The sequence below is a fragment of the Lissotriton vulgaris genome, chromosome 11, assembly GCF_964263255.1.
Source record: "Lissotriton vulgaris chromosome 11, aLisVul1.2, whole genome shotgun sequence".
Taxonomy (NCBI): domain Eukaryota; kingdom Metazoa; phylum Chordata; class Amphibia; order Caudata; family Salamandridae; genus Lissotriton; species Lissotriton vulgaris.
Genome location: NC_141699.1, coordinates 501392394 through 501413882, shown reverse-complemented (window position 1 = coordinate 501413882; position 21489 = coordinate 501392394).

Sequence of the window (21489 nt, the reverse complement as noted above, 5' to 3'; positions counted from 1 at the left end):
ACTTTCATGAATTGTATGAAATTCAAATAAAGGTCTTTTGAACATGAACTTTGAACTTGAGTACCACCACCCAGGTAAGGGTACTGTTTGTCAAATAGGTATGAATAAAGGGACACAATCATATCATGTGATAGAAGTCCCCTATAGGTTCCTGGCATCTATTGCAAGCAGGGGCTGTGCGGTCCTGGGCTTTCCAGTGATGAAAGGATGTGAGGTAGGCCTGAGGGAGGTATTTAAACTGTATGAGCCTGAGTCTTTCTGAGATTGCCAGCATGCAGTGAGCCATGCATGCATCCTTCCAATCCACCTCATCAAGGGGCCCACTTACTCCTCTCACTTCTCCCTCAGGTGACCCATGAGATCCAGGGAACGTGTTATCAGGGTTTAATAGATTTGCAAGACCCTCCTTTCTCCATGGAACCTGTTAAACCTGACATCTTTGGTGTGTTTTTCTGCTGTCTTCTTTGCTTCTGACCTCCTATTAATGACTGTGTGCTGCATTTAGTTTTTACTGGTTCTAGGACTCTTGGCATTTTACCACTACTGTCCAGTGGTAAAGTGCAAGTGTTCCCTGTGTAAATTGTGTCTGTAAATTGATTTGCATATGTGATGTACTGAAAAGTCACTAGTAAAATTCAGTGTGTGTAAATCAAATGCTACTAGTGGGCCTTCAGCACCCATTGTGCCACTCATATGAGTAGCCCTGCAAACATATCTCAGGCCTGCCACTACAGTGTCTGTGTGGGCAGTCTTAAACTGCCATGCTGACCTGACAAGTGCATCCACTTGCCAGGCTCAACCCTTCCCTTTTACTACATGTTACACCCATAAGGTAGGCCCAAAGTAGCCCCATGGGCAGGGTACAGTGTATTTAAAAGAAAGGACATATACTGGTGTGTTGTACATGTCCTGATAGTGAAATACTTCTAATTTCATTTTTTACTATTACAAGGGCTATCTCTCTTATCAGTTATCTTTGGAGCTACCTTGCAAACTCTCACAATGATATCTTCCAATTGGGACGAGAAAGAGATTTTGAGTTGGTGCATGTTTAAAAAGTCCACTTTTAGAAAGTGAGTGTTTTCTTGCTTTACCATTCCGTGCCTCAGCCTGTCAGGGGAACCCGCATCTGATGGAGGATGAAAATTGGGCTGTTTGTGCATTCTTTCTAGACAGTGACACAAAGGGATCTGAGGTGCGCCCTCCGCATCCTGATGGCTCATCACAAGGCTGATGGGTCTTCCTGAGCTAGAGTGGTGGGAAGAGTTGTCAATAACACCCAAATAGGGTTGTGACTGTCCTCACACAAAGTTGTTTCCATCCCCCTGTCTGGAGGCTGGCCAGGGAACGGCAGGGTCTTGAGCACTACAGAGACTTTCCTTTGAAGTTTGCCTACTTCAGAGGCAGAAACTAGTATAAGTATTGAAGCTGTGACACCATAACTTTAGAACACTTCTGGACTAAAGGACATGCTACCAGGAAGATGAGATGGATGCTCTAGGAGGGACAGATGTTCTGCTTGGTGTTTTGTTGTGATGGCCTGCTGCTTGCTACTTCTGTCCTGGGAGTGAAAGGACTGGACTTTGCTTTCTACATTCTGCTTTCCAAGGTTCTTTAAGGGCTTGTGCATGCATGCCTCCTGTTAAAAAGTCTCAGGGCCATCAGAAACTTCACCTACCAATGCCTAAGCTCTTGGAAGAAGAATTTGGTAAATCTGAGAAGAAATTCATGCATCAACTCTCAGCGCCAGATTTTTCTGATGCAGCACCACCGCCCGGTTAAAAAAGCAACACATCTTCGCTGTGAGGCTGCAGAATCAACACAGTGCCTGCTGTGTAGCTGAAAGATCGCTGCAACCTGAGTCCTGATCACTTTGCAAAGGACGTCTGTCGTGTACTCTCCAATTCCCATGTGTGCCCTGCTGTGCGACTGGAGAAATTGACACATCAGCTACTTTGTAGCTGTGAAATCAACGCAGGGCCTTTCCCGCCACCACTTGCCACTATTGGGGGCTTCTTTGCCCAGATACACCTTCACCCCATCACCGCCTGTGAGTTAAACCAGGACTGCAGAACATGGAGGGGAAGGTTTTGAGGTGAATTGAGTAGCCACGGGTGGATCATCATCACAAAGAGCACTATTCTACCCATAAGGTTAGGGGGCAGTTTGTTCCAGCAGGACATGTCCTCTCCGGCCCTCTGCATCAAGGCGCAAAAGTCAAGGCTCCAGGTAAGTTTAGCGGACCAGGAAAAGCGCACTCCCAAGTACAAAAATCTGAAATAGTGTATAGGGATGACCGGGTGCCAGGCTTTGTCTGGACGATTGCCCCGCAGAGGAACTATAGGAGATTTGTCCTACTTAACTGGCAAGCCAGAGGCTGCACTGAATGGTGCAGGGTGTGAATTAGGTGAGGCCCCATCTCTGCCGGCCGCGAGAGGAATAGGAGTACATTCTTTCACTTAGAGAGCTATGCTATATTCCATCACTAATCCCCAATTGAATCCCCACTCCTGTATGTCACAGCACACCCAGACCACCAAGGGCTCTACAGCTATAGCAAAGAGGAGGGGGAGAGGGGCCAGCCCTGCCTGGTGCCACACCTAATGGAGAACCTAGGAGACAAGATTTTTTGCACTTGAGCTTGTGAGGTTGATTAAAGGACCCTAATTTACGCCTAGCTCCTGGGGCCAAAATCCATATTGCTCAGCGTTTTGCTCAGAAAAGATAAAGATCCACTCTTTTAATAGGCAAAGAGTTAATAGAACATCTTCACTCACAAACCAGATACCATCCACAGATGACGCTTTCCTCAGCGACGTCCGCTTCTTTAATTTATTGACTGCAATGGCTTCACCCTTTCTCACTTTCCCCAGTTCCAAGCCGTGTTTTGAATTCACCTTAATTTTGCTTCTTTTTTTATACCAGAATACAGGCACATTTTGTTTTTTTGTGAGGAAAAATGGGAAAAGTTCTGTTCAAGAAAGTGTATTTTTTTCCATAAAAGTGGTATAAATAAGAGGTTGTCCGTCCAAGCACAGTTGTAGCAACAAACAACTTTGTTTACCACCCTTTCCCATTTTTCTAAGAAGTAGTCCATTTTCCCTAATTTGTGTGGTTTCAGCCTACTTGCAGTTTTTGGTGGAAGCAGTTGGGAAACCAATGGGTAAAACCGGAAAGTTATACATTTCTAAAAAAGTAGGTCATGGTCATTTGTGTAGATAACTCAAATATTTCTCAAAAAAATAAACTATTTAAATAAGTAAAGAAAATGATAGAATAAAAATCTATTTAACTTCTTGTCACAAAGGCTGATCTACAAAAGCAGTATACTATGACGCCCAGCGGCTCATTCTGGTTAATATACCTGTTAAGAGGGATTTTGTTCAGGAATCTATGGGAAACCACATATTTCCTAGTACCCAGCCTTCTCACATGGCTCTCAATCAAACTGAAATGGTATCCCACTTGTGTGGGTGGGCCTGGTGTCTGCAATCGAGAAGAGAACAAAATGTAACATGGGCAGATCAACTTTTTCCACTCAAAATTGACCCCTTTTGCAATTTGGATAGCTGTTGATTTTGGTACCTAGCCCAGTAAGCACCAAGGAAAACCTACCAAACCTGGGCATGTCTTAAAACTCGATACCCCGAACAATCCAGGGTGTTGTAACTTGTGTGAATCTCATGAGATTTTCTTTGCCAGAAGCTCTTGCAAACCTCAAACTTTGGCTAAAAACACTAATTTTCCTCATGCTTGAAAATTCCAGAATCCATTGGGATCAACAAATTTCCCACTGACTCCTGATAAAAATAGTACCTCACTTTTGTTGGTTGGCCTTGCGCCGGCAGTTGGAAAGAAGCCAAAACGCAATATGGATATCTTACATTTTTCTATACAAAACTGAAATTTGTTCCCATTTTTGAAAGCTGTGGATATGGGCCAAAGCTCAGCCAGCACACAGGTACACCTAACAAACCCACACATTTCTGAAAACTATACACCCGGGGGAGTCCAGAGTGATGTAGAATACATAGATCTCGGATTTCTTTGTACCCAGAAGCCCTTGTAAGACTCATATTTTGGCTAAAAATACACATTCTCCTCATATTTCTGTGAGGAAAAGTTCCAGTATCAGCGAGGCTCCACCCATTGTTCCCACACATTTTCTGATAATAACGGTACCCCTTGTGTGGTTGCTTCTGAAACACAAAGCCCCCAAAATGCAATCTGGAGATGTCAGAAATAGGGGTAGCTGTGGTAATTGAGCCAGAGCTCAGTCACCACATAGGGAAACAGAATTTTCAGATAACTAGACTATAGGTGGAATCCAGGGAGGTGACACACATGTGTATTTAACAAAGTTTGGGGACTCCCACTGATCCTAGTTTGGTCTACTCCTGTCACAGGCACTAGGCCCAGCCACACAAGTGGGGAGCGTTTCAATCAGTCAAGTGGGGGGAAAGCAGGGTGGTAGGAATTTTACCGGTCCCTGCAGATTCTGGAAGTTTAAGTCACAATAGTCCAAGGAAAAAGCATGATTGTAGGCAAAGTTTGAGGTTTACAGGGTATTGTGGGCAAAAAAACATTCTGAGATCCATGCAAAGTACACACCACCCTAGACTCCCAAGTGTGTAGTTTTCAAAAAATGTGTGAATTTGGGATATTTCCAGAGGTAGCATATGAGCCAAAACCAATTACTGTGCCAGTATTGCAGATATCTCCACATTGTATTTTGGCAACTTTTGTGTTGCTGGCCCAAGCTAAGCCACACAAGTGGAGTAGTATATTCATTAGGACAAGTGGAGGAATGCTGAGTGGTAGGAATTTTCTGGATTACTACGGAATCCAGACACTTATGTCACACAAATGCCATGAAAATGCATGATTTTAGGCAGAGTGTAAGGCTTGCAGGGCATTGTGGTTACCACAACTTTATGGGATCAATGCAAGGCACATCACCCTCAATTCCCCTCAATGTCTAGTTTTCAGAAATGTCTGTATTTGGTAGATTTGTCCAGGTGCTCGCTGAGCAAAGCCCAAAAGGTGCAGCCATTCAGCTAGTTAAGTGAGACAACATTGGGATTCAGTCCCACTATACCTACCCATTTGTGAAAACAACTCTCAAAAGAATTTAAATTTCTTCTCAATTGCCATCAGAATGGAGATGCTTTAGTCCCCAGGGGAGAAGAAAGAATGTTAAAGACAGGTCATCTTTTTATCTGCTGAGCTCTCCACCCCAACTGCAGAGTCTCTGCAGTCATAAACCTACTATCAACTTGTAGTTTGTTACTAGCAAACAAATAGGAAAATTATACAAAGGTGTAAGTTAACCTTTGGTAATCAGGTCATGTATACATTTCTAACAAAACATACATATTATATACAACCTATACTCAGACTTCAGACCACAGACCCAATATGTGTTGTGCAGGTGTATCCCAGCACCTCTTTTATTATAATATATATTTTCTGTATGCGAATATTATACATACAGTCTTTCAACAGACTGCTTTCTGAAGCTCCATGGAATAAATTAAAACATCAAGGGCCAGTTGTAGGTAATCTCAATTCAACTATTCTTAAATACGGAATTTAACTGTTTCGGTATTTAAGAATAGGTAAATGGAATGTAGATAATTTTTCGGAAAAAATTACTGAATCTGTAAGATTCGGTAATTAAGAATCGGTATTTACCTATTCGGTATTTACCAAATCGGTAAATACCGATTCAGTAATTCCCGTTCATTCCTATGGGCCTGGAGGCCCATAGGAATGAATGGCAATTACTGATTCGGTAAATACCGATTCAGTAAATACCGAATTGGTAAATACCGAATCAGTAATAGGGGGAACCCTTTCAAGGGTGGCAGGGTGGCACCTTGACACCCTGTTGCACCCCTGAATAGTGCATGGGTGCACATGGCACTGAATAAAAACCCCAAAAATTGCTTTTTAAAAAGAATTTGTTATTTACCATCAACTAATAGTTGGTGGTAAATAACGAATCCTTATATGTAAGAAGCACTCACTTGAGTGCTCCCTACATTACAGATTCTGTAATTTACCAAAACAGTATTTTAAGTAATTCGGTAATTTACCGATTTCTTAACTTTCCAATCCGGTAAATTACTGATTCCGGGAATGTGGCCTCCTACATCTGAAAAGCCTAATACTGGTCGGCAACTGCCAAAATTCGGTAATTTCGACCGTTACCGACTTTTATTAGGCTTCCTACATCTGGCCCGTATTGTTCTCAGAATAATCAACATGAGAGGTTGACAAAATATTCGAGTGGGAGTTTGATTATTTTTGAGTTTTAAACATAGACTTTACTTTTGAAAAAATGCTACCAAGTACAAGCAATCAAGTAAATATCAGATGCTAATTAAAAAACATTTAGTGAATTGAAGCTCTAGTAATGTGGAAACAAGAAGCAATCAATCGAAAGTAGTTGCATATAGAACTTTTCTTTTTATAACATATGGAAGAGAGAAAAAAGGAGGGAAGGAGGGAAAGGAAAATATGGGTAAAGGAAAAACTAGTAACGTTATTGAATAAATACATGCAAGGAAAAAAAAGCTTGGAGAAATAGTTGTAAACCAAAATATGATAACATTTAAGACAAAATAGAGAGAGAACCTATATAATTACAAATATAAACCATCAATATATCATTATAAACAATTCATGGAAGTTTGGGGACTTCTTCCGATGAAGGGTGATGCTGGGTACATTTTTGTGCAGAAGTGTATCAGAAAATATTCACAGAAGACCATATGTTTTCTCTTTTCAGGAGTAGAGACATAGGTGAAACATAGGCACGATATAGTCGATGGTTATAGCATACACTATACACCAAGATTGAAAGGAGAGTTGTGTGGGATGTTTCAAATGTTTTGTTATTTTCCTTAAAGGGATTGGGAGCAATAAATCCACAATGTCCATGCTTTGAGAGAGGGTTTGCCAATGATCAGATAATGTGCCTAGAAATATAGCTTCTGGGGAGAAAGGGAAACAGGTATGGCAAATGGTAATAATTAGAGACCATACATTCAACTAAAACTGATGTGTCAAGGGACGAGAGAAGAGCATATGAAATAAGTCTGCGTGAGAAGCATTACAAGACCAGCAGTCTGAAGAAAGTGTGGGTTGAAATTTATGTAAAGACAATGGTGTAAACATATGCTGATTGTATATAAAGAAAATTGTTTGTGTTGTGCTGGCTGAATTTGAAGTCTTGCGGAGTTTCAAACATAATTTATCCCAAAGTATAGTAGGCCATGAAGAGTGGAATTCAGACTCCCATTGGAGTTCAGTGTGAGTTTTAGGTCTGTGTTCAATGGGTGCACTGATGGATTTGTAAATAGAGGAGGCACTAGCTCGGGCACTTAAAATAGGAAGAATGTTGTGTTGAGGTATTGATGAGGATGGTGTAGAAGATATAACAATTAGAGAATTGGCTATATGTTTGAGCAACAAATTAAATTTGACAGAAAAAGATGTTGGTAGTTGATGAAGTAATTGTGCATCAGAAAAGGTAAGAAAATAATTGTTTAAGTATAACTGATGGATCCAAAGTAAACCTCTGTCTCACCAAGTCTTCCAAAAAAATGGGTTTATTATACATTTTTAGAAATTTGTTATGCCAAATAGAGGAGTTAAGAAATCGGTCTTTATTTGAGAGGTGTGATAACATAAAAGAGTGAAATAGTTCATGAGTAATGTTATGTATAGTTGAAGATTGAAAACGTGACTAGTGAGTGAAAGTGAGGGATTCATTAAGGGAAAAGGGGGATAAAAAGGAATGTTCTAATTATTTCCATAAAGTGGAAGGTTTTGGAGTAGAGTCCTTTAATGATTTAAACAGTTGCTTAAGAAGAAAGGCATTAGGGTAAAGTTGAAAGTCTGAACAATTAACTCCATCTTGTGATTTATGGTGCTTTAACTTAATTAAAGACATACATGGTTTGTTCTTGTTCCATAAAAATATGGATAGAGTAGAATACATTTTTTGGAAAAAATATGCAGGAAAATTGAGAGGGATAGTTGAGATCATATAAAAAAATGAGGGGAGCAAGCATCATTTTAATGGTATTAAGTCTGCCCCACCAGGACACGAATAAAGGATGCCATTTAGAAGTAGAAGTAGACAAAGTAGAGAAAGGATGGGTTTGTTTAATAGAGGGAGCAAACAAAATAACTAATTATTTAACTTTTGGGGGATTCCATGAAAAATTTGTAGAAATAAAATCTTGTTCAAAACAAAAAATATTCAAGGGTAGGATTTCGCATTTACAATGGTTCAGTTTGTAACCACAAAGTGAAGAGAAAGCATTGACTTCTGTTATGAAGGCTGGAATGGAGAGCTCTGGTTTAGATAAAAAAAACTGATTGTCATCTGCATAGACACTAATTTTAACATGAAGTTTATAATGTTGGAAACCTTGTATATTAGAATTTTGTCTGATTTTAGCTAGAAACGGTTCTAGTGCTAGAATGAAAAGGAGAGGGGAAAGGAAACAGCTTTGGTGAACAACTCTTTGTAACATAAAGGAATTAGAGAAAGAACCATTATTAAAAATAGTAGCTTTGGATGAGGTGTATAATAAAGAAATATAAGAAATTAGTTTGGGACCAAAACCAAACTAAGACAAAGTATGAAAAAACAGACCAATCCATACGGTCAAAAGCTTTCTCTGCATCTAAAGAGATTATGGATTATTTCGTTGCCCTTCTATGATCAAACAAGTTTAATTAAATTATTAGGATGACATTCCTCTGTGGCTTGTTAATGCTACACAGTTCTACCCTATCAAATGTACTGGCTATCATTGTGTATTTTTCCCTGAGCATGCCCTCTGGGAGTGATCCATTTTTTTCTGTTTAATGTAGCTTTGATGATGCAGGCGACATCTAAAGTCTTCCCTTCAGGGTGAAATTGGCTACTGGCCCATCAATCCAGGCTATACAGTGACATGGCCTCATAGTAGCTGATTAATATAGCATGGGCATAAGAGTTTTACTTAAACTACAATGGGGAGACTGCCTATTGACTACCCTGTGTTCTACACTGTGCTCTCTAGTCATCATCATGTATTGTAGCTCAGTATGAATGGTTTGTTGATATTGAGTGAATTGTTGGTTACATTGGATCTGAGGTGCATGCATGTGTCAGCAGTCTGTCCTAATCCATGCTGAACATGCATGTCTGTACATATTATGCCCTATGCCTACTTCCCTGAAACCAGTTGTAGTTGTTCTCTGTGTGAATAACACCATTAATGTGTTGCTTTTGTCAAATGCTCTGGTGAAAACCACTTATCCCTCACTTCCTATATTGCTACTGGTCTCCAAAGTGATGGGAACAGACGGTGAGGGCTGTCTGGCTCGAAATTAACAAAATAACTTTGGCCAGTCATTACTAGTCTGATCAGTGATTGTTGGCTTCAGAAACTAGGAGAAGATGGATAGCAAAAGGAAGAAACTCTTTTCCAAGACTGCACTATGATGCATTGCAAGACCTGTATAGTTTTCCATAACACTAATAAAGTCCCAAGGATCTTCTGGGTCATTAGCTGAAAAGCAACCTTGTTAGTTGTATATGGCTGATGTTGTCTGGCATTTGTGAGAAACATTGTCTATTACAGATCAGGGACAGAAATCTGCTCCATCCATATCAGATCATACTCGTGGATGTGATTAAGCATGAAGTGAAGAAGACAGTTATAAGAGAGTTAAGAGTTGCATGTTAAGACACCATCTTCTTGATAGTTGTGCTTGTTTGGCAGGTGTCGTGTTTGTAGTCTGGTGTATATGATACGCATTAAGTATCATGTGCAAGCTTCAGAGGAATTTTCCAATCATGTGACAAGACTCTTGAAGGTGCACTTAGGCATGAAGTGTGGCTGAAAAGTATAAGGTAGATGCTTGAATCTACGGGTGGATTCCCTCATCTTCCAATCTGATTTATACGTCATCATATGTGCGGGAACAACAAAGATAATCCCCCCAACAGCAACTGGAGCTACAAAGTGCAATAGGCCAGATTCCTTTGGTATAGCCATAAAATAGAGAACCCACAACTGCAGAAAGTGGTGGTGTATGAACAACACAAAAGTGTTGGTACAGACATACAAAGAATGCATAAAGTAGAAAAATATGCCAGTTGCAAACAAATTATATTGCTTGCACATCTCACAATACTAGTGAATATTGCGTAATAATATATACACATACACATATAATAAACAAAGGGTCATAGTATAAACTAGATATCCAAGTATCATCATAATTAACTTGAATCCTTTGGTGAGAACTTTGGAAACATCACACGAGTTGAGCTAAATCATCCTCATTTCCTGAACAGTAAATCAACACAAGTAATAATAATAATAATAATAATAATAATATTATTAATAATAATAATAATAATCTTTATTCAGCATACATAAATATGGCCAAAAAAGAGACAGTTCCAGCTACATAACGATGTAAACAATATTCATAAAAACTGTCAGGAAGGCAATAAAAAAAAAGTAAGATCCATATGATGTTATTGTCCTTTTTGGTCTCATAAATTCATGATACAGACAATAACCATTACTTTAATTTGAGGGAATAAAAAATAACTATTAAAAACAGTAAACATCTCTTGTGGCCACCACACATATTACAAAGGCAACCCTAGTATTTCTTAACTTTAAAGAGGATCTTAAAAAGTTTGAGACGCAAAAGAGTGTAAAAATATCTAAAGACAAATGTAAAAATAGCAGAGCAACACAGGCCTGCTTAAATCTTAGTTTCCTTAAAAGATCCCTGAGAAACACTTGTCTCAGATATGGATAGTACAGACAGAGGAGAACAAAGTGTAAGGTATCCTGTGGAGACCTATGGTCGCAGCCACAGGGACCTCTTTGTTCTACATGTGCTGTGAAACGACTAGTTTCACATGGATTTCCACACAGTTATTTTCACAATTTTATCATTCACACAAATCACCGAAGTCACTTTGTCAATAATTTGAAAGATAAAGTTTCCTCACTACCATTACATACATAAACAAGTACTTGTTTATGTGTTCCCTTAGCTCAGAAGAAGTCGTGGGGTAATCCCCTGTAACAGCAACGAAACACGTGTAGGCTAAGAAGGCTTAAGATCTTGAAATGAAGACATCTGTAAATACAAAGACAAGCATCATTGTGATATTTTACGAAACTTTATGTATTTACTTTTAAACGTGTACAGAGGATTTGTATATATGATCTGTGATCTTCCCCTCTTGCACATATCTTACTGCAGCAGTGCTATTCGAGATTAGGACCCTTAAGATATTAGGTAATGCCGGGGTCCAACCCAAGCTCTCCCATATGATTTCAGAGTTTACAACAATTTACTTGATCAAAAGTTGCAGTGAGGTCCATAGAAGCTAGATACAACAACCCTGATTTGGCTATTGTGTACTTTGTATTGACAAGATAAAGATTAAGGCATTGATCTGACGGGGATTTGCTGGTACGGAACCCAAATTGCACATCCGTTATTATTCGATTGGTCTCTGCCCAGTCTGCCAACCTATTTAATACCACCGACCCAGGACCTTGACTGTCACGTCAATAAGGAATATCGGACTATCCCTATCTCCTTTCTTAAATATGGGGACAGTGGTGGCCGTAGATCATGATGATGGCATTACTGTTGAAACTACCACAATTAAAACTTTCACTAGGAGAGGTGCCCATACCTCTGGGTTACTTCGGAAGAGGTCTGGCGGGACCCCATCTGGTCCCGGAGCTTTGTTCCGCGAGAGACCCTCAATACCTGATCTCACCTCATCCAAGGTAAAGGTGATGGGGTCCGTTCTCTGAACAGGAGTCAATGCCTGTAATTCATACTCTCTGAGGGGCTGACTATACAGTCCCTCAAAATGAGCCTGCCTTTACTCTGGTAAGATGTTGTTGCTTAAGCCTAGGTTGTTCGAATCTTTAAAACCCTCAAGAAACGGGGGGAGTCCTTTAGTTCAGAGGCCTCTGCTAGATCCTCCCAAGCCTTCTGTTGCAATTGACGCTTCCAAATCCATAACTGCTTGTTTGTACATTTTACGACACACCACCACCCGGCCCCTGTCCCTAGGTGACTGTTTGATGGCCGTCTTTAGAGCTCTAAGGGCCTGAGAGCATTGCCCCTTCAAACCATCTTGGGACGTCTGCACTGGAAGAGTGTGCAGGTACTGATAATAAACCATCCACTAATTGCGCAATAGCAGTGAATGCCTGAACTACTTCAACCCCCTGTGCTTCTATATCTAGACATTTGAGGATCTCCTGCTTTCCTGTATTAAAAAGTGACTAGTTAAAGGAAGCAGTGTCAACCTGGGCCCAATGAAACCGCCTGCCTTGGTCAGTTGCGGAGATCATTCCCCCAGTAAGTGTCTGTGATGCGGGGTGAGGGCATGGGGTAACAAGTGACATGGTCACAGGATTGTGATCACTAAATATGCTGTGACAAATGTTTAAAAAAGTTATAAACCACCTCACTCTGTGAGAAACAAAGATAAAATCAATAAATGATGAGCAGCCTCTACCTTTATAGGATGGGGCACAGCAATATCTGGGTGAGTGATAATCTGGTCCAGTGTGTGGGTTAGACCAAAGGTGTTTAAGAGGACACTCAACTTCTTCCCTTCCTGAGTGTGTTCGATATGTGTCCCCTCTTTTAATGTGCAAGTCGACCAGTCACAACGAGTCTCCCAAAAATTCGGGCACTGGTGACAATTAAAGTCTCCAACTAAAATTAGATGTGACTGTGATAGACCTTCACCCTGCAATTTCTCCAACTGTCTACTTAGTTCATCAAAGCTGGTCGATCCCTGTGAGTGTTGCTGTGCATTGTAAAAGTAAATTTGAATAGCCGTTAGGTATTACTTAGGAATGTAAGTCCTTGTGCAACATCTGAGTCTCATAGCATGGGCTTCCACCTCCCATGTATCCTTAGGTCTATAAACATAATTAGACCCCCCTTGCTGTCCCTGCACTGGACTTTAATGCTGCCACTGCTCATCCTGAAACTTGCTAGCTCAACCTGCCATGTTCCATGAGACTATTTTTAAATTGCCGACAATTCACCCCTCCTGACAACAGGAAGGGGCGATAGTAGCTCTATCTGCACTGGCCGATCCCCTCTCACTTTGACCCTCATACTTATAAGGGATTTCTGTTATTACTCCAGAACTGGTCTCCACCCTCCCAAATGGTTAGTCAGAGGGTTCAGCCCCGTTATCAGTGGCTCTACCTTTACTCGCCCATTCTAGTAGTCAATCTATATCATTCAGATCCCTCAACAGTGCAAATGCATTTCTTGATTTCAAGGGGCCCCACCCCGAATTGAGCCCTCTTCATACACAGCAAAACCTTGGGAAGATGGGGATTTACAAGGAGGTCTATAAAAGAAACCCAGTGGTAATGGTTTGATCCCAGAATCTGCTGAAAATGATTGCAAAGAGGGGGGGTAGAATATTGTGGACCAGTTCAGGGCACCTAAGCGTGATGATCACGCTATCTCTAGGGAATATTTTCTTCGACGTACCAATCCATGCTACCCTCCTAGCCATCAGGATGTACCTATGCTCAGAGACGTTAATCCCAATGTGTGTACATAGCCAGTGGGTTAATTTATTAATCAGCTGGACAGTGGACTCATCCTGTGTGCTGTCTAGTCCTGGAACCCCCATTAGGACCACTGTATAAGGGCAGCTTGCTGGTGGGAGATCTATGACTGGCAGGTTTCCAGTATAAGGGGCAAACTGGGTGACCCCACTGGCCAACCGACCGGGGAGTTGTTGTCCCACAAAGAGGCCCCTTTCATTTGACTCACTGTTAGTGGAGGTCAGTCGACCAGGCATAGTTGACCCCGAGGTCATAGCCTGTCCCCAAGCCCATGTTGCTGCAGAGGAAGTAACAGGGGAATTAGTTGTTGAACAATCTTGCTCTTGGAGACTACGATACTCATGGATTGGCTAAAAGGAGGCAATACATTATCAATTTTGGCAAGCATGGCCCTTAGATCAGCAAGAGCTTTCAGAAATTCATTTAAAAAGTAATTCAATAGACCAGAAACTGTTTCCACAATTTTTTTTTTTCAGGGACCCCCACCGGTCTTCAAAATCCTTGGCAACATTAGTATCTGGACCTGTGGTACCTGCCCCTCTCTGCTTGGAAATTGTTTTCTTAAGTACTTTACATTGCTTCTTCGGGGCGGGAGGACCACTCAAGTCCACACAGTGAGTGGTAAACGACATAACCCTGCTCCGTGTCATCTGGCCAGCTGCGTTGGTATATTCCATATGGGTACTATAATGTAGGCCTCGGTAAACTTGTTACCCTTCACCTATATTCTCTCTCTACATTACACTTGTCACGGTTTACAGGGACTGACCCATACCTAGATATTACACTACATTCAGAATGTGGGTTTTCCCTAGTTTGAAATCTCATGCATTATGAATGAGGGTTCTTGGAAGCACAGCAGGACTGCCATCTCCTGTAAAAAATCTATATATACAAAGTTCCTACCCGGTGTCATCCTTAGGCTGACACAGTGATACAGCAAGGTAGGACCCCTGAGGAGACCTATGGGTATATACACATCATATCTTGCTAAGAAAGATAGAGGAGACCGAGACTTCCTGGCTGACACACTGACAAGAGACACTGAGGTACCTGCATGCAGACACTACATCTTGCAGTGGTCTAACATCCCTCGTGGAGTGTCCAGCTCGAGACCAGGACGGGGTCCCATAGTCTCACTTCAGGTAATGGGGTTGACTAAATCCTAGAGGAGTTCTTGGCTTAGCACATACACCTATGCTAGGCACACTTAGGTACATTGGGTTAGGGAGGCATCGTAGGAGTACGCATATTTTTATCATGTGTTTTGTATACTTGAATGTATTCATGATTTTAGTAAGATGGTAGAACGCTATCATCCTTTTACCTTATAGTACTGTTATTCATGTATATCCTATACTGTTTAACAGTTGTTGCAGCACATGTATTCTACACCAGAATAACAACTGTTTAATGAATGATTATTGGAAACGCCCAGCTTGTTTATTTGGTGTATCTCCCTGAGACAGACTAAGTAAGCATGAGTGACTGAGCGAAAGGTAGAATATTGTTTTCCTGGTCCTGAGGGATCAGGTTTGTCTTGTTCAATGGTTGCCAAGAACTGTTCCCTCCTTGGTAAGAGGAGAGTATCGTGGCACTGTAAGCTAGTTGGTACCAGAAGGTCAACATACCCGGTGGGGGTGATCAGAGTTCATCTGACACCAAGCCTACAGTTGTCTACATGCGCAGATCCTATATACTTTTTATAGGAACTACACAACAGTGTTGTTGTTTAGGCTGGTGCCCAGGTTAGTACCCCCTACCTCTTCCGCTTTCTCTACTTGACCTTGGCCCAGGGCATCCTCTGCTACCCTTGCGGCTGCCTGGGCCATACTACCTTCCAGGAGCATTGCAGCTGTTCCAGCCCTGTCCAATTAGAACCTCCTCTCCGCTATGTCTATCTCTTTGGAGATTACCCCCAAAACTAATATTAGAAATGAATCAATAGTTCCCTTACTTAAGTCCTGTGGGGAACACGTGGGGGCACCTTTCCTCTTCCCCATGGTGGTCTTGATCAGTCATCCTGATAAATCCACCTCCACACCACAGGCAAAGATGATTATAGAGTCTCAGAGGGAAAGGAGGCAGAAAACAGAATACGCACATGGGCTGCGTCAGTAATCACTGTCATGCATACCCCATACCCCCTGGCCCTTTTCCAATGAACAACCCAGGAACACCAGTCCATCCGTTGATGAGAGTTACCATGCCGCTGGGACCAGCCCGGCCTTAATCATCCGCAGACAGGCGCAGATGGGCCCGCCCTTGGCCCCTTGCACGTCCCGCACTGTGGGAAGCCCTGGCTCCTTTTCTGCGACTCCGGGCATGGGCACTCTAACGACATATTCCTGGGCAATTTTAACTTACACTGGGACAACAAGAAGGACAAACAGATCAGCTCTCTTAAAGACTTTTTGAATGAGCTAAATCTTACCCAAGCCTGCACAAAGCCAACACACGCAAAAGGAGCAACACTAGACTGGATAATATCAAGAAACAAGAACATAGTGATCCACTCAGTTGTGCTGTGTGACTGATTCGATCACTATGCCATAACCTTCCTAATATCCACTTTGAAAAGGAATAAGATCACGCTGCCTATGAAACTCACAAAGTGGACCCGGGACAATAAAGTCTCGAATATTGAACGGCTAGTAGAAGGTTGTGAGAAAGGTCTGAATCCGCCTAACAACCTGCTGAATGTGAATGACCTAACGGATCACTACACTTTGAGAGTAAGAAACATAGTCAACACTACCATGCCACTAAAACTGAAAAGAATCACAAAAAAGGACAAAAACCCTTGGTTCAATGGGGCCCTGAATGATGATGGGCGGAAACTAAGACTTGCTGAAAGAAAATGGAGACAACACCCTGCAACCCCTGAGCTGAAATCACTCAGAAAAATCAGAAACGAGTACAGCAAAAAGATCCTCAATTCCAAAAAAGAATATATTAGATCAGAACTAGTCATGGAAACTATTCGAGATTTTAAAGCAGCAATCCAACAAATTGGCCAAATCGGCCCAAGAAACCACTAAAACGCACCTGAGCTGTGAAGAATTTTCAACTTTCTTCACCGACAAGGCCAACACTTTGGAAATAGAGCTCAAGTTGGCAGCGGACAACCTGCCCAACCAACAACACAGACTGAACAATACCACCCTGACAATCAACCACGATGAAGCAAAAAACCAAAGCGCATTAGGATACCTTCAAGCTATATGATCAGAATTCTAACGCCAAAACACTATCGGATATCAAACCGAATACCCACTATAATGACCCACTCCCTGCCAAATGTCTACAAAAAAATCAACCACAACGTCATCCTAATATGGACCAAAATAATAAATGCCTCGCTTTCACAAGGGATCCTTCCAGAATGCTTAAAAACAGGCCAAGTTGTCCCCATCATCAAAAAGCCAACAGCGGACCCAGCAGATCCCAATAACTTTCGCCCAGTTACCAATATTCCATTACTTGCCAAATTAATCGAGAAATGTGTACAAAACCAACTGAGCCATCACATCGCTAATTTCATGATATTGGACGACTGCCAATCGGGTTTCAGAACAGACCACAGCACAGAAACAGCAATCCTACATATCGTCGATGATGCGTTACAGGCCCTAGATCTTAATAGAACATGTCTACTAATCCTTCTTGACCTGTCCTCTGCGTTCGACACTGTAAATCATGAAAAATTACTAAGCAGGCTGCATAACAGGATGGGAATGTCGGGAAATGTGCTGAAATGGTTTGAATCCTTCCTTCAGAATACAACTCAAAGATTTTTGGTCAGCCAGACACTATCCCCATCATGTCCTAATTTGATCGGAGTCCCTCAAGGATCTACACTTTCTCCTTCACTTTTCAACCTATATGTCGAACCTCTGACAGAAATTCCCCGAGACGCAAACATATCGTATCATATGTGCACAGACAACACGCAGCTATACATCAAGATCGCATCTCTGGAAGATATCATGGTAATGAATGAGGCATTAAAAGTGTCATTAAGCTGGTTGACCAGCAATCATCTGAAGCTAAATGCACAAGAAACGGAGTTCCTTTTAATCTCACCACCAAAAAACCACACGGAAATGAAACAATGGACCAAATTGATCACAGCACTAAACTGCACCCCTACTCTAGTGGACTCAGCAAAATCATTAGGAATCACATTGGATAAGAACCTAGACATGAAAGCCCATATCAAATGAATGGCAAACAAATGCCCGCTTTCACTTGAACTACATTAGGAAAGTGAAACCATTCCTCTCTACGGCAGATCTCAAATTGGCAGTACAATCCTTAGTTATCTCAAGGATTGAATATGGATGTACAACCTTAGCAGGTCTGCCAAAACTTTCCACAGCACCACTAAAAGCATGTCTCAATGCAGCTGCAAGGCTCATCACCGGATCGAGGAAATTCGACCATATCACGCCACACCTGAAATCGTTAAACTGCCTAACATACGAAGCCAGAATCCAACTTAAAAGGCATGTATCACCCACAAAGCGCTCCACTACAAAACACCAAGATACCTGGCTCAGAAGATAGAGCTATCTGGAGGAGGCAGACCAGCCAGGAGTGCCAAGGAGCTGCTGCTGAGACCACCCATCTTTCGGAAGAAGAAAACATACGACAGAGCTTTCTCAGGGGCAGCCCCCAGAATCTGGAACTCACTCCCTCCAAAAATTAGGAAAATTACAACCACTGCAACATTCAAGAGGGAAGCTAAGATCTTCCTAATGAGTAAGTTCCTTACTTAGGCAAGAAAGGACATCACCGCCAATGCGACTTAGTTGTGCCAAAGCGGAACAACAAATGGAAGAAAAGAGAAAGTCACTAGTTATACTGGGGATAACCTAGGGGCGCTATACTTACCCAGAATCTGGAGGAAAAATGCACAGATAAAGACAATTTGGATCTTTTGTTATTGTAGTACAATTTATAATACAGTAGGCAAATAGAATACCTTTTATGATAACCTGGAAGACAGACACAGACTGAAATTATATAGAAATATGCACAGGCCGATGTCAAGTACTAGCCTAAATATACCACACCATTGTACACTTTTATGCTATACTACCTTATAGACGTATACCTAACCTACCTCATATGAGTGTGAAACGTGTTACTACATAGCGCTATACCTACCTACCTCATTCTCTGAATGGTTATGCTATGCAAGATGTATCTCTAACCTACCTCATGTATTGTACATGTGAAGCGCTCTGATACCCAAGGGTCACGTTTGTGCTATAAAACATTTTTTAAAATAAAAATTAAAAAGGTAGAAACATACCTTTTTATCTTCGAAGTCCCTCCCATGCTGCTTCTACTTGACCACGAAGCAAAACAACACTGTTGTTGCCGGAATTGAAGGTAAACTTACTTTTTTCCCTTTTTCCATTTGAATTGTCTATTTGCATTAGCTCTGGACTTGTGCATTTTGAAATCTCTCTTACAGACAATAATTTGCAAATGTGTAATGCATATGTATCTAATGTTGTTTAAGAAATGTAAAGACACGCCTGTATAATGATGTTTTTAAATTTCAATTTGCTGCAAGCTGCTTCATGATAATGGACACTTGCACAAAATTGGCATTAATCAAAAATCTAAATGTGTCCATGCATGTGTGTTTAATTATTTTTCATGAACTATTAAATTAGATGATTCGAATAATTGAAATGTAATCAAATTTAGAAATTGCACTAGACAAGGTAAAGTGTTTTTTTCAAATACTGGTAAAATCATTGTTAGTTCCAAGTGTAAATCAATTGATTTATTTATTAAGTTAAGATTTTCCCATGCCTAGTGCATTTTCAAAATGTTCTAAAACTTTAATTTTCTCCTTATTATTTTAAGGTGTAATGCGTATGTGTTTATTTTTAGCACTTATCAAGTAAAATAAACACACCTGTATTAACACTTAAAAAACAAAAACTTGTTTGGGGTATAAGTGTTCCACTACCGATGTATAGACTGTAGAAATATATCAGTTAAAGACAATGTATCATTATTAGCATTTCAATAATCAATAACTTGTAAATAAATAATCTTAGGACGAACATTCCAATATTCAAATATTTTTATTTATAAATGGGACACCTCTCATTAAGATTTTATTGAAATAAAAATTCAAAAGGAGAACAAACAGTACCCACTACAATAGCATGTGGCTTTGGTGCCCATAACATGCCTCCTAAACATAATGCCAAAGGGTAACATCCTTAGGAAGGGTCATCTATTGGGCACAGAGCAAGCAACATAAGGATCATTCTTGGGAGGGGTGGGTTTGGGTTTGACAGGGGTTAAGGACAGGTAAGAGGTAAATTCGTTTGGAAGAGTACAGGTAGGAGGGGTGGTAGAGGATTGGATTTTGGAGGTAGAGGTTACTGGAGTGGGTGATGTGCGTGTATTTGCATGTTTGGCAATTGCATGTGGATCTCGTGTTTGCTGTGCAGGTTTAGATGTGTATTTTATGGGTGGTGTGTGGTATTCTGATGAGTGCGTGTGTTTGGATTTGGTTGGTGTTGTTTTGTGTGTAGGTGTGCTTTTTTGTAAGTACGTTGGTTTTGAAGAGTGTGTTCTGGTGGTTGAAGTGGTTGTGGTGCTTGTGGGTGTGGTGGTGTTCTTGGTGTTTCTTGGTGTGATGCTGGTTGTGGGTGTGGTGGGGGCGCATGTGGGTGTGCTGGTGGTTGTGTTTGGGGTGGTTGTGGGTGCAGTGTTGGTTATGGTGCCTGTGCTTGTGGTTGTGCATATGGTGGTCGTTGTTGTACTTGTGGGTGTGGTGGTGCATGTGGGGCTTGTGGGTGTGGTGGTGGTTATAGTGTGTGTAGTGGTAGTTGTGGTGGTTGTGGATGTGGTGGTGGTTGTGATGGTTGTGGGTGTGGTGGTTGCTGGGTATTATGCTTATGGTGCCCTTGGGTGCAGTGTAAATAGATTATGAATGTTGTTTATGTGGTTGTATGTGTGTTTGTGTTTATGTGCATGTGTGACTGTGCTGCTTATGTCTTTTAGACTGGGTGCCTGTAAAGATGTGAGTGTGCTTGGGATTGAGGTGGGAGTTTGGATTTGGTTTGAAGAAGGGAACTGAGTTAGGGCAGAAGTTTGGGATGGTTGGGAGGCATTTGGCAGGTACGGCCCTGGATGCCATTCGCTATTGCAGTTTGGTCTACAGAGATGCTGCATAAGAGGACAATAGCCTCCTTCCTCAATGCAGCTGGGGTGACAGGGGAAGTGGGTTAGGTGCTTGTAGTGATTGAGTTCCTAGCCATTTTGGGGGTCAGGTTTGGTCAACTGAGGGGAGCAAAAAGGAGGGTGGAAATTGGTCTCTGTGTGGTGTACAAGGAAGAGGTTGGTAAGTTCCTGCAGGGACCACTACCTCTAGGGGCTGGTCACTTGTGGAAGCTTCTGAAGAAGATTATGAGGTGGTGGCCTCTGTTTCAGTCCCCTCACCCTCCATGGCACTGTGTCCATTGCTGTCAGATGTTTCTTCACCCGAAACGCAGTGGCCAGCGGCTTTCCTGCCTTCTTAGACAATGTTCCCTCCGCCTGCTCCTAAAGATGATGTAAAGAAATATACAATAGTTTTATTGTAAATATAAGTGATCATGGCGTTTTTTCTAAAAAAATTCAAAAATGTTATATTTTACCTGCTTCAAGGCTTTTAAATTTTGATTTATTGTTAATCATTATCCCCTGCATGTAGGTAACATCTTCCTAAACCATTTAGTTACAGTTTTGCAATTTCCCATTATTGCTGCTATATTATTTTTGATCATTTCTCTTAACCATTTTCAATTCT